Below are 9686 nucleotides of genomic sequence, written 5' to 3' on the forward strand. Positions count from 1 at the left end.
GATGCAGCTAGACAGTACAAGACTTTTTCTGCTTACTGCATACCAGCCTTTCTGAGCCCCTTTTCTTGTCACAGCATGGAAGGCTAATCAGTCAGCCATACCTGCTATTATAAAAGAAGCTGTTGAACTTTGATTTAACTGCAAAAATATTTTTGTCCCATCAGTGCACACATTGTCAGAGCACTACAGCATTCTCAGATAAGATATGTAGAAAGCTGTTAGGGCCATTGAATGCAAGTCCTTCCCTCAGACTGACCTCACTGGAAACTTGCATCCAGGAGCAGAATTTGGCCATTAGTTCAGAAACACGCTGAAGAACTCAGAATTGGCACTAATTGTTGGAAGTCTCAGCAGACTGGTCAAAGCTCGCAGGCCCAATCCAACCCCATTTGACAACAATGGCATGGGATAAAACAGTTAAAGAGCAGGGAGGCTGAACTACCCCGCTTACTACTAAAGGTTGTCTCTTCATCTCAGAACACACACATATACTTGGATGAGTGCAATAAAATGCCATTGCTGTTGCCTTGGCTATATCTGCTTTGGATAGATAGAGGATTTCATTCTTCAGACTCAAGGGCTGTCAGTTCAGCAACTAAATCCACATATACCACTTTGTTAATAGAAAACGAAAGGTAACAAGACAGTCAGATTTATATAGTCTATTGTTCCTTAAGGCTAGCTGAAGAAGAAAAAAAAAGTGTCTCTTGCTTTTCATTCCACACAATAGGTCATAGAACTTGATTTTGCTATAGGCCAACCTATTCAGCTGCAACATATGTCATAAGGGATGCTTTACTGCAATTGAGCTTCACAGACAACTCGTTACACCCTTACATCAGCCGATTTAAAACTCAGCCAAAGTGCTAGACAATGCTAGAGTCCCTGAGTACGTTCAGCATATTCCCTCTGCAATTATAGGCAAGTATGTGTTTAAATGTGTGCTCCTGCTCAGACCCCACTTTTGATGCTGCAGAGTGAGATCCTCTTGCAGTGAGACTATTTCTTTTTACAAAAAAAAGCTTGGATTTATCACAGACAAAAATAACAAGCAATAGACTAAATATGGAGAGTTCTCATGCTTGAAATATAGTCACACAGCAGATGATACACACAGCCGCACTGTGTCAAAGGAAAAAACATACATCAAATACAAACAAAATAATAATTATAATAATAATAATAATAATAGGGCTGTGTTTTCAAAGTCTGGCACAAAAACTGGGCAAATAAAAATAATTCATATTTTATTTGAAAAATGTCCTGAAATTTGTCAAATTATTCAGAGATTTTGTTTATGAAAATAATGCAATAGGGACATAGATTAAAATAAGTATCAGTATTAATTGAACAAACCCTTTCATGATTATTCATCCAGATCTAGCTTATATGTAAATAGAACCCACAAAATGTGATGCCCATTCAACATTCTCACACATCCTACATTTGTGTATGAAAATTGTGATTTACAAACAAATTAAGGGTGTGGTCATAGGTTCCGATTTTGCATTTGACAATGTCTTACTACATATCCAATCCACCCAAAAGCACTAGTCCTCCTAAAAGCATCTGAAAAAGTTACCATATTCATTGCACCCAAAAGTCCTACATTTGCAAGTGCAAATGGGCATTTGAAAATGCAGACCAGGTAATAGAGCAGATAGGTAGTTAGATGTGCAGTTAGCTGTACATACATATGCTCACTAGTATTTGAGTGTGGGATTGGGTATGACTTAGATTCCCGTAGTCTACCTTTAACAAAAATTGGCTGATAATGTCTTTTGAGCCACAAATTACCATTTTTTAGTACACCAGCCCTCATTTCTACCCAATGGAAAGTAAAATATCAGGTACTAGAGAGAAAAAAATATAGATCTTCCTTGAATTAACTTTTCCAATACATAACTATCCTTCCCTTTCCACAGGGAAATAAAAATCTCTCAGATTCTCAGCAGAGAGAATTGCAAGGACATCTACTCATGGGATATTTCTGTGGTTTCCCACATAACATAACATAAGGTTTCCCAGACCTGAAGAAGGGCTCTGTGTAAGCTCAAAACCTTGTCTCTCTCATCAGTAGAAGTTGGTCCAATAAAAAGACATTTCCTAACCCATCTTTTCTCTCTAAGGTTTACAGTACAAACCTGAGTACAATGGAAGCTCTCAGTAAAATTCTTTGGGTATTTTTGCCTATTGCCCACTGAAATTGTGTCTAAAAGTTCCTTATGAAAGAGAAACAGATTTTGTTGTTGTAGCTGCTGTCTTCATAGCAATGACACATCGTCTTTCAACCAACCAAGCCAAGTAGCAGCCGTAAATGTGGGCTGTCTTCTCTGATAAGCTTTAAGAAAAATCACCATATAACAACTCTAGTTGTACCACTCCCCTTCAATACTACATATGTATCTCCCACGTAAAAATCTATTTACTCTTTACCTCAAGGAATGATCCATTAAGATACATCTCCTATAAAGGGAGAACTGTGACAGGAGAATAAACAAGAGTTTTGAGATCCAATACCTATGGGTATAAAGAAAAGGAGTACTTGTGGCACCTTAGAGACTAACCAATTTATTTGAGCATGAGCTTTCGTGAGCTACAGCTCACTTCATCAGATGTATACCGTGGAAACTGCAGCAGACTTTATATACACACAGAGAATATGAAACAATACCTCCTCCCACCCCACTGTCCTGCTGGTAATAGCTTATCTAAAGTGATCAACAGGTGGGCCATTTCCAGCACAAATCCAGGTTTTCTCACCCTCCACCCCCCCACACAAATTCACTCTCCTGCTGGTGCTAGCCCATCCAAAGTGACAACTCTTTACATAATCAAGTCGGGCTATTTCCTGCATAGATCCAGGTTTTCTCACATCCCCCCCCCCACCCCCATACACACACAAACTCACTCTCCTGCTGGTAATAGCTCATCTAAACTGACCACTCTCCAAGTTTAAATCCAAGTTAAACCAGAACATCTGGGGGGGGGGGGTAGGAAAAAACAAGAGGAAACAGGCTACCTTGCATAATGACTTAGCCACTCCCAGTCTCTATTTAAGCCTAAATTAATAGTATCCAATTTGCAAATGAATTCCAATTCAGCAGTTTCTCGCTGGAATCTGGATTTGAAGTTTTTTTGTTTTAAGATAGCGACCTTCATGTCTGTGATTGCGTGACCAGAGAGATTGAAGTGTTCTCCGACTGGTTTATGAATGTTATAATTCTTGACATCTGATTTGTGTCCATTTATTCTTTTACGTAGAGACTGTCCAGTTTGACCAATGTACATGGCAGAGGGGCATTGCTGGCACATGATGGCATATATCACATTGGTGGATGTGCAGGTGAACGAGCCTCTGATAGTGTGGCTGATGTTATTAGGCCCTGTGATGGTGTCCCCTGAATAGATATGTGGGCACAATTGGCAACGGGCTTTGTTGCAAGGATAAGTTCCTGGGTTAGTGGTTCTGTTGTGTGGTATGTGGTTGTTGGTGAGTATTTGCTTCAGGTTGCGGGGCTGTCTGTAGGCAAGGACTGGCCTGTCTCCCAAGACTTGTGAGAGTGTTGGGTCATCCTTTAGGATAGGTTGTAGATCCTTAATAATGCGTTGGAGGGGTTTTAGTTGGGGGCTGAAGGTGACCGCTAGTGGCGTTCTGTTATTTTCTTTGTTAGGCCTGTCCTGTAGTAGGTAACTTCTGGGAACTCTTCTGGCTCTATCAATCTGTTTCTTTACTTCTGCAGGTGGGTATTGTAGTTGTAAGAAAGCTTGACAGAGATCTTGTAGGTGTTTGTCTCTGTCTGAGGGGTTGGAGCAAATGCGGCTGTATCACAGAGCTTGGCTGTAGACGATGGATCGTGTGGTGTGGTCAGGGTGAAAGCTGGAGGCATGCAGGTAGGAATAGCGGTCAGTAGGTTTCCGGTATAGGGTGGTGTTTATGTGGCCATTGTTTATTAGCACTGTAGTGTCCAGGAAGTGGATCTCTTGTGTGGACTGGACCAGGCTGAGGTTGGTGGTGGGATGGAAATTGTTGAAATCATGGTGGAATTCCTCAAGGGCTTCTTTTCCATGGGTCCAGATGATGAAGATGTCATCAATATAGCGCAAGTAGAGTAGGGGCTTTAGGGGACGAGAGCTGAGGAAGCGTTGTTCTAAATCAGCCATAAAAATGTTGGCATACTGTGGGGCCATGCGGGTACCCATAGCAGTGCCGCTGATCTGAAGGTATACATTGTCCCCAAATGTGAAATAGTTATGGGTAAGGACAAAGTCACAAAGTTCAGCCACCAGGTTAGCCGTGACATTATCGGGGATAGTGTTCTTGACGGCTTGTAATCCATCTTTGTGTGGAATGTTGGTGTAGAGGGCTTCTACATACATAGAGAAGCAAAGTGTGCATTGTAAATGGCTTGTCTAGTTTTAGTAAAATCCAGCCACGAAGAAGTTTGTGTGGAAGGTTGGTTCTTTATGAGAGTATCCATTTTTGAGAGCCATTTACAACACACACTTTGCTTCTCTACAAAAGAAAAAGGACACTAAACTTTCTAAACTACTACATGCTACAAGGGGCCACAGCAATGGTTCCCTCACCCCACCTAGCAATATTGTTAACCTATCCAACTATACTCTCAGCCCAGCAGAAGCAGCTGTTCTATCTCGGGGCCTCTCCTTCTGCCCCTCCACCCCCACGAACATGATACAGTTCTGTGGTGACCTAGAATCCTATTTTCGACGTCTCCGTCTCAAGGAATATTTCCAAAATACCTCTGAACAACATACTAATCCACAGAGGTCTCCCTGCCAACACTACAGAAAGAGGGATTCTAGATGGACTCCTCCTGAAGGTCGAAACAGCAGACTGGACTTCTACATAGAGTGCTTCCGCCGACGTGCACGGGCTGAAATTGTGGAAAAGCAGCATCACTTGCCCCATAACCTCAGCCATGCGGAACGCAATGCCATCCACAGCCTCAGAAACAACTCTGACATCATAATCAAAAAGGCTGACAAAGGAGGTGCTGTTGTCATCATGAATAGGTTGGAATATGAACAAGAGGCTGCTCGGCAGCTCTCCAACACGAGTTTCTACAAGCCATTACCCTCTGATCCCACTGAGAGTTACCAAAAGCAACTACAGCATTTGCTCAAGAAACTTCCTGAAAAAGCACAAGATCAAATCCGCACAGACACACCCCTGGAACCCCGACCTGGGATATTCTATCTACTACCCAAGATCCATAAACCTGGAAATCCTGGGCGCCCCATCATCTCAGGCATTGGCACCCTGACAGCAGGATTGTCTGGCTATGTAGACTCCCTCCTCAGGCCCTACGCTACCAGCACTCCCAGCTACCTTCGAGACACCACTGACTTCCTGAGGAAACTTCAATCCATCGGTGATCTTCCTGATAACACCATCCTGGCTACTATGGATGTAGAAGCCCTCTACACCAACATTCCACACAAAGATGGATTACAAGCCGTCAAGAACACTATCCCCGATAATGTCACGGCTAACCTGGTGGCTGAACTTTGTGACTTTGTCCTTACCCATAACTATTTCACATTTGGGGACAATGTATACCTTCAGATCAGCGGCACTGCTATGGGTACCCGCATGGCCCCACAGTATGCCAACATTTTTATGGCTGATTTAGAACAACGCTTCCTCAGCTCTCGTCCCCTAAAGCCCCTACTCTACTTGCGCTATATTGATGACATCTTCATCATCTGGACCCATGGAAAAGAAGCCCTTGAGGAATTCCACCATGATTTCAACAATTTCCATCCCACCACCAACCTCAGCCTGGTCCAGTCCACACAAGAGATCCACTTCCTGGACACTACAGTGCTAATAAACAATGGCCACATAAACACCACCCTATACCGGAAACCTACTGACCGCTATTCCTACCTGCATGCCTCCAGCTTTCACCCTGACCACACCACACGATCCATCGTCTACAGCCAAGCTCTGTGATACAGCCGCATTTGCTCCAACCCCTCAGACAGAGACAAACACCTACAAGATCTCTGTCAAGCTTTCTTACAACTACAATACCCACCTGCAGAAGTAAAGAAACAGATTGATAGAGCCAGAAGAGTTCCCAGAAGTTACCTACTACAGGACAGGCCTAACAAAGAAAATAACAGAACGCCACTAGCGGTCACCTTCAGCCCCCAACTAAAACCCCTCCAACGCATTATTAAGGATCTACAACCTATCCTAAAGGATGACCCAACACTCTCACAAGTCTTGGGAGACAGGCCAGTCCTTGCCTACAGACAGCCCCGCAACCTGAAGCAAATACTCACCAACAACCACATACCACACAACAGAACCACTAACCCAGGAACTTATCCTTGCAACAAAGCCCGTTGCCAATTGTGCCCACATATCTATTCAGGGGACACCATCACAGGGCCTAATAACATCAGCCACACTATCAGAGGCTCGTTCACCTGCACATCCACCAATGTGATATATGCCATCATGTGCCAGCAATGCCCCTCTGCCATGTACATTGGTCAAACTGGACAGTCTCTACGTAAAAGAATAAATGGACACAAATCAGATGTCAAGAATTATAACATTCATAAACCAGTCGGAGAACACTTCAATCTCTCTGGTCACGCAATCACAGACATGAAGGTCGCTATCTTAAAACAAAAAAACTTCAAATCCAGATTCCAGCGAGAAACTGCTGAATTGGAATTCATTTGCAAATTGGATACTATTAATTTAGGCTTAAATAGAGACTGGGAGTGGCTAAGTCATTATGCAAGGTAGCCTGTTTCCTCTTGTTTTTTCCTACCCCCCCCCCAGATGTTCTGGTTTAACTTGGATTTAAACTTGGAGAGTGGTCAGTTTAGATGAGCTATTACCAGCAGGAGAGTGAGTTTGTGTGTATATGGGGGTGGGGGGGATGTGAGAAAACCTGGATCTATGCAGGAAATAGCCCGACTTGATTATGTAAAGAGTTGTCACTTTGGATGGGCTAGCACCAGCAGGAGAGTGAATTTGTGTGGGGGGGTGGAGGGTGAGAAAACCTGGATTTGTGCTGGAAATGGCCCACCTGTTGATCACTTTAGATAAGCTATTACCAGCAGGACAGTGGGGTGGGAGGAGGTATTGTTTCATATTCTCTGTGTGTATATAAAGTCTGCTGCAGTTTCCACGGTATACATCTGATGAAGTGAGCTGTAGCTCACGAAAGCTCATGCTCAAATAAATTGGTTAGTCTCTAAGGTGCCACAAGTACTCCTTTTCTTTTTGCGAATACAGACTAACACGGCTGTTCCTCTGAAACTTACCTATGGGTATGGAACACTCTGTAGATACCAGATATTTTACCAGACCCAGTATCAGATGTTTAATTCCATTAAGGACATCTGAATATAAAAACACAGAAAGGTTCAGTTTAAAGTTTTGGCCTTACGCCAATGCATGCAGGAGAACACATGGTATATGGGAGAGTTGTACCATGCTAACAGATTGATTTCTGTAAGGCTCTCCAATGATTAAAACCACAAAGTAGAATTTCACACGGAACTCCATCTTATTACAAAACTGCAAGTGCCCCCAGACTGCAGCACTTTGGATTTTTATGAGATGATGTTTAAATAGCTCCACATGTGTTGAGTCATCCTCCAACTCTCTGATATTTTACACACTGGAATAATGGTAGTGTTTGTACTGAATAGTAACAGAAGTGGTTCACTGGAAAATTGCTTCTTGTAAAACCTGCTCACATTTGACTTAGTAAAAGTTGCTATTGCTTTCAATATTCCTACTTAATGAATTATAGGAACACAGAGGTTAGAAAGATATGTAGGCCTTGATCCTACAACCACTTAGTCACATGTTTAACTTCAACTATGAGAGGGCACATCTGCACATACAGATACAGTGCTGAACCAGTGCAGCCACACTGCTGTAGCGCTTTAGTGACACTACGGCCTGGTCTACACTACGAGTTTATGTCAGATTTAGCAGCGTTAAATCGAATTAACCCTGCACCCATCCACACAACGAAGCCATTTTTTTCGACATAAAGGGCTCTTAAAACCGATTTCTGTACTCCTCCCCAATGAGGGGATTAGCGCTGAAATCGACATCGCCGTTTCAAATTAGGGTTAGTGTGGACGCAATTCGAAGGTATTGTCCTCCGGGAGCTATCCCACAGTGCACCATTGTGACCGCTCTGGACAGCACTCTGAACTCGGATGCACTGGCCAGGTACACAGGAAAAGCCCCGGGAACTTTTGAATCTCATTTCCTGTTTGGCCAGGCGAGCTCATCAGCAGAGGTGACCATGCAGAACTCATCAGCACAGGTGACCATGCAGTCCCAGAATCGAAAAAGAGCTCCAGCATGGACCGAATGGGAGGTACTGGATCTTATCGCCGTATGGGGAGAGGAATCCGTGCTATCAGAACTACGTTCCAAAAGACGAAATGCCAAAACATTTCAAAAAATCTCCGAGGCCATGAGGGACAGAGGCTACTGCATGGACCCAACATAGCACCGCATGAAACTTAAGGAGCTCAGACAAGCATACCAGAAAACCAAAGAATCAAACGGACGCTCCGGGACAGAGCCCCAGACATGCCGCTTCTACGCTGAGCTGCATGCAATTCTAGGGGGGGCCACGACCACCACCCCACCCCTGTCCGTGGACTCTGATGATGGGGCACTCTCCGCCATGCCTGAGGATTTTGCGGACAGGGAAGATGAGGAGGAGGAGGACAAGCTTGAGGAGAGCACACAGCACATCGTTCTCCCTAACAGCCAGGGTCTTTTTATCACCCTGACTGAAATACCCTCCCAACCCAACAAAGCCAGAGAAGGGACCTCTGGTGAGTGTACCTTTTTAAATATAATACATGTTATAAAAGCAAGTTTTTTTAATGATTAAGTAGCCCCGAGGACTTGGGATGCATTCATGGCCAGTACAGCTACTGGAAAAGTCTGTTAACATGTCTGGGGATGGAGCGGAAATCCTCCAGGGACATCTCCATGAAGCTCTCCTGGAGGTACTCTAAAAGCCTTTGCAGAAGGTTTCTGGGGAGAGCAGCCTTATTCCGTCCTCCATGGTAGGACACTTTACCACGCCATGCTAGTAGCAAGTAATCTGGTATCATTGCATGACAAAGCCTGGCAGTCCCGGTGTTTGCTGGCATTCAAGCAACATCCGTTCTTTATCTCTCTGTGTTATCCTCAGGAGAGTGATATCGTTCATGGTAACCTGGTTGAAATAGGGGAATTTAATTAAGGGGACATTCAGAAGTGGCCGTTCCTACTGGGCTGTTTGCCTGTGGCTGAAAAGAAATCCTCCCCGCAGTTAGCCACGAGGTAGGAGGGGGGGCCACTGGCGCTGAGCTGTTCGCATTTGGCTAGCAGGGATCTTCCCTGATACCTGTCACGCGGTGGGGTGAGGGGTAAAGCAATCATCCCAGAGAATTGGATGGAGGGTGGGGGGTTACTTTGGTTTCTGCTGCTGCACGTTAACAGGAAAACCGCAGCACTAAATGGCCAACTCAACATGCTTTGCTTGGTATGGGAGAGGAGGGCGCTGCTGTTATGAAGGTTGCAGAAGCTGAAAGACTATGGCTCACCATGGCCGCCTGCAAGCCGAATTCTGTTGCCCGGCACTGCGTGTGTGATCTCTAACACCAAAGCCACA

The sequence above is a fragment of the Caretta caretta genome, chromosome 4 (genome assembly GCF_965140235.1).
Source record: "Caretta caretta isolate rCarCar2 chromosome 4, rCarCar1.hap1, whole genome shotgun sequence".
In the NCBI taxonomy this organism is placed as follows: Eukaryota; Metazoa; Chordata; order Testudines; family Cheloniidae; genus Caretta; species Caretta caretta.